The sequence below is a fragment of the Somniosus microcephalus genome, chromosome 14, assembly GCF_052327205.1.
Source record: "Somniosus microcephalus isolate GS21.2 chromosome 14, FLI_Smic_1.0, whole genome shotgun sequence".
Classification (NCBI taxonomy): domain Eukaryota; kingdom Metazoa; phylum Chordata; class Chondrichthyes; order Squaliformes; family Somniosidae; genus Somniosus; species Somniosus microcephalus.
The window spans coordinates 89,984,079-89,993,502 of record NC_141000.1 but is presented as its reverse complement, the minus strand read 5'-3'; the positions used below and the strand labels follow the sequence as shown (position 1 = coordinate 89,993,502).

At 42.0% G+C, this 9,424-nt stretch overlaps 1 protein-coding gene across 3 annotated transcripts in view; it reads left to right on the top strand.

Moving 5' to 3' along the window:
• The first annotated feature begins 405 nt into the window (after positions 1 to 405).
• bbx (BBX high mobility group box domain containing) overlaps positions 406 to 9,424 on the top strand; it is a 204,674-nt gene continuing 195,655 nt past the window's right edge. The window contains exon 1 of one of the 3 annotated variants that reach the window (XM_086006906.1): positions 406 to 670. The gene's annotated coding sequence lies outside the window, so the exon portion shown is untranslated. Of the gene's footprint in view, positions 671 to 1,378; positions 1,604 to 1,880; positions 2,309 to 9,424 lie in introns of those variants that run through there. The other 2 variants (XM_086006908.1, XM_086006907.1) reach the window with 2 other exon arrangements.

The window sequence follows — 9,424 nt, the reverse complement described above, 5'->3', positions numbered from 1 at the left end:
AACCCTGTACGCTGCTTGGGGGAACAACGTACCTCTCGGCTGGCTGTTTCTCTTTCGACCACCCCCCCCCCTTCCCCTTTTCTTGTAGTTCGCGTTTAGGCGAACTAAAAACGAGTTCTTGTAACGAGCCAGTTCTTTCTGTGTGCGTGAGACACCGAGAAAGGAAAAATAAAGATATGCAGGATTGCTGTGTGTGTGCGCGCACATATTTTTATATGGGTTTTTTTTCGCAAGAAGAGAAGGTTAGTTAGACAGTGTATGTTGTGCATGTTTCTCCCAGTTGTTACAGTCTGTCTCTTTGGTTGCTCTCGGCTCTTGCTGGGGCCTGGCAACCAATGAGGGTCCCTGTTAGTGGCAGCTTCTCGCCCTCGTCCAAAGAGCCGGAGAGAGAGAGAGAGAGTGAGTGAGAGAGAGAGAGAGAGAGAGAGAGGGGGCCAGCAGGCAACTTCTCCTTCATTGCTGCTGACTGACTGACTGTCACTCACACAACACGGGGCAGCAGCAACAACAACAAAAAAAACAAGCGACTTTTTAAACACACAACTTCTCTCACCCAACGCCACCCCGAGCCGGGGGTGGGGGAGAACATACCACACATTAAAAGAGAGGAGAGAGAGAGAGAGGCTTTAAACGGCCGCCAGCGCCGGACGGGACCTCGGGCCGTCACCAGGTGTGTACCAGACAGGGTCGCATTCGACAATTTCTCAGTGACTTGAAACTTTTTTATAAAACAAAAATTAATAATAAAAAAGAAAAATCATTTGTGGCGTATTTGTGTGTGTGAGGGACCCAAGTAGGCCAGGAGAGAGAGCGGAGCTAGGCCAGTGTTATAACACCAGAGACTGTACACAAGTCCGAATAATAAAACGAAACTGTTACCAAAAGAGAAAAAGAGAGAGAGGGGAATTCTGACACAGCCAGGGCAAAGTGAGATTTGTGCTGACTTAAAAACTACAGCAGGGGCCATTTGGCATTTGTACTGAGGGGAGGGAGGGGAGGGGGGTTTAAGTGTTGAATTATTGTGGAGAGAGAAGGGGTTTCAAAGCCAGAGATTACAGGCAGTGAGTGCTGGCTGTCTCCATACCGTACAATAATGTGATGTTGTCAATAACTTGGGTGGAAGAGAGAGAACGAAAGGGAGGCCTAGTCCTTTAAGCCCTGCTGCTGCTGCTGTTGTTGTTGTTCTCTCACACAAAGTCTCTTGGTTTTTTTTCTGTCGCTCTGGCTAATCGTGGAGCGAAAGCCTTCTGCTCGGGGGCGAGATGGTGTTTTTTGCCTTCGGTTTTCTGTCATGAAAAAACAAAAAATAAATAACACGGGAGAGGAGGAGGGAGGGGAGGAGGGGTAGAAGAGAAGGAACGGGATACGACGCTCATTTCAGAGAGATCCGTGTGTGTGTGTGTGTAACGGCGAAAGATCAGCTGGTGCATTCAGCCCTGGTTATAGGAAAGTCTGTGTTTAATGTGTGTGAGAGAGAGAGACCCCAATTCACCACCTCTCCACCAGAAATCTGCAGCCAGACACCTCTTTTTTTGGGGGGGGGGGCAAGAGTTTCAGTTACCGCCGCGACCTCCGCTGAGAGAAAATGTGATGGATGATTAAGGTAGAGACAATATTGTGCAGATTCTCTGTACCTGCTTTCCTGCCCCCTTTTCTCTCTCCCTCTTTTTTTTCTTCCTGTGATCAAATCGCATTATCGCTTCCCACGAGATTTGGTGGTGAATATAGTCGTGCTGTGACAAGAGCTTAAACTCCCTTCTGTTTATTTTTTTAAAACAAAACGTTTTACGTTTGCACTTTTTTTTAAAGGTTGAGGATCGAGTTGACCCCCTTTTTGCGGGGGAGTCAGTCAGTGGGTTGGTGGTGGGGGGGGGGAGCTGAAACCATTCCATGTCCTGCAAATGACACGTTCAAGCGACACACACTCACGCCAGGGCACTTTTTTTTCCTCTTAAAATGTTATCAGTGTGCAAAAAATATACGGACAGATCACTGAATCGCCTCGTGATAATTCATCAGAGACCTAACCTTGCAACTAAAAGACAGTCGGGTGGAACCAGGATCGAGTAACGAGCGCTGAAATCGCAGCCAACGCCGTTTGTTTTGGGGAGTTTTTTCCTCTCCTCTCTCTCTCTCTCTCACTGAGTGAGTGAGGTTTGCACTTCGTTTCCCCGAAGCAAGATGGACTCTCTCGCTGTGTCTTGTCAGCCTTAGATCGACATTTTGCACAGCGATGCAAACTTGAGCTTGGCCTACTTTGCCCTGCAATAATGTGACGAGATTAGAGGAAATCGACAACATTTAAACGGTGACGCCTTTAAATTATAACTTCGCCACTGTACTTTTTGTTGCATTTGGTTCTGTCGAGTTGCCCTGTATCAAAGAGATTTGTGTGTGTGTGTGTATATGTGTTGTTGCAAGTAGTCCTTTTCCGGAACACCCCGTGTTTTGACGTACGGCTAGAATGTACCTGTGCTGCGATCTAACAAAGTGATTGATTTGTTTACACTTTTTATCATTCTTCAGCTCTGGAAACTGTAAAATTGCCGTATATTCTACTATTTTAATACGTAAGGCGTAGTGTACGTCCCATGTGCCGAGTATGTATAGCACTGTCGTGTGTAGCTGACAGGTCCTGTAACTACTGGCTGGGGCGAGTGAGCCAATAGCTGGTGCTAGATTTACAGTTGATCTTAAACAAATTCGTCGCATTTCGACATATTAACTAAATGCAAACAACATTTTTAGCCCATTATGACATTTGCAACTTGCACGGAGTGTCTTTCAGCATAGTTTTAATTCATACTTCTGTTAAATACAGGTGTAATACTGCAGTATGGATGAGTGTGTCAAAAATCTCAGGGTATACGGTTTCTTTTCAAAACTTCAGCTCTTCCAATAGAATAGTAAGTGGAAGATCAAGGAAGTAAAGAGTTCTTGTTTGAAGGAAAGTAAGACAAAGGAATCAAGTAAAATATTTTGCAATTGAAGTGGTGGCTATTTAATAGAAAATGTCTGTATATAAAGGGATTTAATTTCACAAATTGGTGAAAAGCACCTAACCCACAAGTGAAAAATAGTGTGTGGGTTGTTGGTGGTCTTCACAAAGCTAGTGCTTTCTTGATTAGCCATACAATTAGCCAATTAGAACAGTTGTTAGCCAGATTTGAAGTTTATAATTGAAGCATCAGTGATGTGGTTTGACATAGTGCATTATTTTGTTAGCTAGATGTAAACAATACCTTATCCCAACGTCCTTGGGATGACAGTAGCATTTTTGCGCTAAATTAAAAAAGGAATGCAATTGCATGTTAGTTAAGATGATATTTTGGATTAACATATGCTGTTGTGTTAATACGTTCATCCTGATTCTCTTCTCAAAGATGCCACAACTTCAACTATTAGTTTTGAAGATCTTGCATGAATGAAAACTTCTGCATGTTTTGAAAGTTTTAAAGAGCATTCTACACTCCAAGAACTGTACAGTTGTATTAATAATGGCATCTGAGATAAATGCAATGCATCCACTTACTATCGTTTTTTATCTCTTCTGTTTAGTATTTATTATATCTTGTAAGATCCCATGATTTTGTTTTTCTGCTAATACTTTTACTCTGTTGATATCATTTGTTCCAAGTACACAGGTACATCATTGCTATTTTCTTGTTGCACCACTCAGATGTAATAAGTCTTCTCCACTCCATCAAAATACCAATGCCGTCAGAATCTCCGCGAGCCACTGTGGCTGTCAGTACAAAAAAGTTGTGTTACAGTGTTTTAACTGCAATGTGGTTCATTTTAAATGTTTCTAAATCATTTTTCTATTGGCTAAAGACTGATCAGTCATGGCCAATAAGGTTCTATTGGACTAGTGTCAGTAATTGAAGGTGTTCTAATGGTTGTAGTAGAGACCCATCTGTAAAAACTAGCAGAGTGTACTACCCAGGTAAATGGTCTGAATGAACCAGTTTGCTCTGAGAAGGTGGATTCCACACCACATTGCTTGGCTAATGGTAGCACTGCAGGTGTAAGTGGTATTTATGCCAAATTCTTAAACGCTATTGTAGGGAAGGAGAGAAGAATGGTAACTATCTTGGTGATTATTGCAATAACTGCCAACTCAAAATGGAGCCAGGAAAAAATAATTTGTTTGAAGCATACATACCCTTGGTGCATTAGAGCATGATTGTCGATTCTATCCACAAGGAAGGGGATCCTAGTAAAATTGAAAATCACTGAGTAATCTTGTTGGTATCAATAACACACAGTTTTTTGGGGGGGAGTGGGGTCATCTTGACGTATACGTCAGATGTGATTGAGGCCTATGATGTAACAAAAGAGGAAAATGGTAGATTTTATTTTCCCGAGGAATGCATGGTTATAGCTTTATACAAGTTCGTCAAACATTGAAAGGCTCAGTAAAAATTCAGTTGTATTTTTATCAATTTTCATAAGGCTTTCAACCTAGTGTTTTGTGCAGCCCTCGTAAAAGACTTGATCTGGGATTACGTAGTTCAGCTCCACGACCCGGGTAAGGGCATCACTGAGCCAATGTCTCTAAGAGTTAAGATTGTGCATTGTCACCCATTCTGCTTAATGTCTTCACCACTGATGGTCTTGAAGTGTTGAGTCCTCGCATTTTTGAAAGAACCGTGGTGCTTTTCACAAATTACATGTTGGTGAACTTCCCTGTGAATCTATGTTAGGCAGTGAAATATTGTAGTGAGTACTGCCCCAAGTGTAGTATTATGGCTTTACACAGCGCATGAGGGGATCCTGGAGGTATTGATTGGAAGATACAAGGGTTTAGTTCCAATTGTTGATCAAATTGGTATCTGGAGTTTTTGTTGGAAACTAATTTAACTTTAGTGTAGTTGCTCAGAACTGCTATGAGAAGGAGCAAAGGCCACTGTTGTCTGTCTTGTCTCTCTCCAATAACAGTAAAATTCCAGTGTGAATTAAGCTTCTGGCATACATAATGTGTGTACAAACAGTTCTTCATGGTTTGAGCTCCTAGTCATGAAAAAGAGGGGCTGCCTAAGGTCATGTGCGAGACCCAGGACCAATCTGTAATGTGGATTGGTGACAAAAGGGGGAAAGAATAGAAGGTAGGGAGGGCTGTGTCTTACATCGAGGTGTTGTTTTGCACCATTAAGGGAGAGTCGGCTCATGACAGGCGCTTTCCTTTCCTAAAGTTTCTTACACAAAGATCTTGATTAAGCAATTAATAATGAGTTGGACTTCAAGATTTAAAATGTTGGGATGGCTGGTACATTGCAAGTTATTCTGCATTGGCCTTTGGACCAAGCTGAAGGCAGATATCCATTGTATAGCTGGGAGAAAAAAAAAGTGTGACTTAGGACAAGCTGCTGGAAGGTGTTACCTGGAGGGTGAGCGTGCATATGTGTATTCATATATCCAGGTTTTGGTGCCTACTTATATTAGGTTGCAGAGAAGTAAGCAATTGTTGCTGAAGCTTTATACCTTCAATTGGTGGGACTTCTGTTTGATGGGGCATGATGTGTATCCATGATGTGTTCAGGTGGCAGTGTGCTCACTCGCCCACTTTATGGTAAGTTTTAATGCTCACCATGGTGCTTGTGAGCAGTTCCTGGGACCTGCTGTCTGCTTAGTAAGGGCTCAACTAAAAAGTCTAAAAATGAACTAGTGACTGCTTTTCTTGGTGTTGGGAGAAAAGCAATGTGTTGCTTTGAGGTTGAGTTTGGTCCAAGATGATATGCCTGGCAATGAGAGATTGGGACAAAGATGATTTTCTGTAATCCAAAACCTAAGATGGGTAGGTCTGTAATACTCCAAGGCACTATATTAATAATTGACTAGCCAACCTGGCTCATTGATGGGATCTGTAGGACTTGTCCTGATACTGGATCATTGGCTTGAAATAACCCTGCAAACAACTGCCCTAGAGGGTAGGGTGGTCCTAACTGGACAAAGAGTGGGAAGTTTATCATTACTGTGTTGGCAAGTTGTGCAGTTTTAGTGGCTTAAACTGGAACAGTACTCTTACCCGCCTCGGCCCTTGCCTCAGCTCACCCACTGCTGAAACTCTCACCCATGCCATTGTTACCTCTAGACTTGACTGTTCCAACGCACTCCTGGCTGGCCTCCCACATTCTACCCTACGTAAACTTGAGGTGATCCAAAACTCGGCTGCCCGACTCCTAACTCGCACCAAGTCCCGTTCACTTATCACCCCTGTGCTCGCTGACCTACATTGGCTCCCCGTTAAGCAATGCCTTGATTTCAAAATTCTCATCCTTGTTTTCAAATCCCTCCATGGCATCGCCCCTCCCTATCTCTCTAATCTCCTTCAGCCCCACAACCCCCCGAGATATCTGCGCTCCTCTAATTCTGCCCTCTTGAGCATCCCTGATTATAATCACTCAACCATTGGTGGCAGTGCCTTCTGTTGCCAAGGCCCTAAGCTCTGGAATTCCCTGCCAAAGCCTCTCCGCCTCTTTACCTCTCTTTCCTCCTTTTAATACGCTCCTTAAAACCTACCTCTTTGACCAAGCTTTTGGTCACCTGCCCTAATTTCTCCTTATGTGGCTCGGTGTCAAATTTTTTGCCTTTTAATGCTCCTGTGAAGCTCCTTGGGACATTTTACTACGTTAAAGGCACTATGTAAATACTAGTTGTTGTTGTTACACTTGAACACAAGATCTAGGCTGACACTCTGAGGGAGTGCTGCACTGTCGGAGGTGCCGTCTTTTGGATGAGACGCTAAACCGAGGTCCCGTCTGCCCTCTCAGGTGGGCGGAAACGATCCCATGGCACTATTTCGAAGAAGAGCAAGGGAGTTATCCCCGGTATCCTGGCCAATAGTTATCTCTCAACCAACATCACTAAAGCAGATTATCTGGTCATTATCACGTTGCTGTTTGTGGAACCTTGCTGTGTGCAAATTGGCTGCTGCGTTTCTTATATTACAGCAGTGGCTACACTTCAAAAGTACTTCATTGCCTCTAAAGAGCTTTGGGAAGCCCTGAGGTCGTGAAAGGCACTATATAAATGCAAGTATTCCTATAAGTCTTTTTCGGAAACCATTTAACATTGACTTTTTCCAACTTGAACCTAAATTTTGTCATTTAATTGGAGTTTAATATGAGATGCAGATATGTATGCACTTGTATAAGGCAAACAGAAGTTCTAATTATTTCTCAGTAGTCTGGTTTCAGCAATCTTGGGTATGGCGATAGATTTCCACATGTGTCTGACAGCCAGCAGACCAAAAAAAAATATTTCTCCAGAGGAAAATGACATAATCATCATAAATGTATTGAAGTAAAACCCTTGTCACGCCGCATTCATTGTCGCTTTTTGTGAGATGGCAAATTGAAAGTGACAGTAACGGGAATCCACGTTCTCACATACTGAAGTGCGCTGATAATCCAAGATGGTTGTTGGAAACTTAAAAAAAATTAAAACAAGGTTCCCCCCAATAATTCTGCTGGTTAAGCAGCTGAGCCATACAAATCAAGGAAGTCCAAGGTTTGACTATGCTGTTTTGATTTCAGGGAGGAGTGGACCGGCTACCATTGGGCTCAGCACTCCTCCTGGTTTAGATCAGGCTTGCTGCTCCTATCCAGTGACTCCTGGTGGAAATGCACTCGTGCTGTCTGTGATGCCACTCATGGTCAGATAACCTGTTGACACTTTGTCTCGGTTCCCTATGAAGAATGGCTACTTGGGTGAGATGCAGGGGACTGACTAATGCCTGTTAAACTGTTCTCCAGGAAGGAGTCCATTTCTTGAGGGAAGAAATTGGTGTAAAAAGGAGGAAAGAATTATTCTGTACCTTTTTTATAGTTTTGAGTAGATGCAACAATATAGTTGTATTTTCTTTAGATTTTAAAAATGACAAGTTTCTATTAACAAAATGATTTCTGTTTTGGGAGGAAATCAGTTTACAGTACTAACATTTGACCTGTGCAGGATATAGGGCAACATGGGGTGTGCTTTGAATATGCAGTTATTGCAGCACACATGTCACATGCAGGTATAATAAGTATATATAGTTTAGCAAAGTTTAACTACGCTCTTAGTATGCATACGATTTGTATAGATATGAGTATGTTCAGTGGGGCCTGGAGTAATTCCTTGTAATGTCACAGGGCCAGGTATGTTCTGGTGTTTTGGATTGTTTTAAAAGTGATAATGGTGAATGAATTTGCATTACATTGTAATTTCAGTGTTTGTGAAACAGAAAATTAACCTGTTCCAGCATTCTAGGCCTAACACTTAAGTTATGTCAATTTTTTCTGTGTGAACTGATTTTCAGTAGAGGCCTTCAGTTTAACAGTGTAACTATTTTCCAACAAAACTAAATTTCAAAGCTTTATCTGCATGGAACAATGAACTTTTGGTGCCATTTTGGAGGAAAATTAAAAAGGAAATCCGAGGCTCGAGAAAAAGCAGCTTCAAAACCCAGTGAAACAAAACTAACTTTTAACTAACTTCATTGTTGAAGACTTGTCAATTAAATCAATGCACTGGGAAAAGCATTGGAGGTTTGAACTGTCCAGAAGTGTGCTCTTAGTATTAACAGTATGTACAGTATTGGTTTAACTGGCATTTACTTGGCATATTAACATGTAGCGTCTGATCGCTTCTTTTGTGAAGTATTGTATAACAGAAATGGAAATGAAAAAACAGAGATGATAAACCTTTTTGTCAATGATGGAGCATACTACATCAGAACAGGAGTAGGCCATTCAGCCTCTCGAGCCTGTTTTGTCATTCTCATGGCTGATCTGTATCTCAACTGCATTTACCCGCCTTTGATCCATATTGCTTGATACCCTTACCTAATAAAAATCTCTCGATCTCAGCCTGGAACATTTCAATTGACCCAGCTTCCACAGCCTCTGGGGGAGAGAATTTCAGATTTCCACTACCCTTTGTTGTGGAAAAATGCTTCCAGATTTCACTCCTAAACGCTACCTCTAATTTTAAGTTTGCACCTTCTTGTTCTGGCTTACCTCACTGGAGGAAATAATTTCTCTCTCTACCCTCTTGAATCTCTTTATCATTTTAAGCACCTCAATTAGATCACCCATCAATTTTCTACACTCTAGGGAATACAACCCAAGTTTATGCAACCTATCCTCATAATTTAACTCTTTAAACCCCGGTGTACCAGACAAAATAGTATTACCTGTATACCTGTTGGTATACAAATACTTTGTTATTTTAAAACAAAATACTGTATGTTGGTTCTGTCTAATTATCTTTGGTGCTAATGAGAAACCAGATGCATCAAAACTAAATAAGTCTGTTTGTAACTGCTGTTCAGTCGGGCTGTATTGAGGCCAACTTTGCAGCTATGTTGCTAGAAATTGAAACAAACAATGTACTTGCTGTACCTGATGTACAGGTGCTTACAGGAGGCACTTTGTAAAAT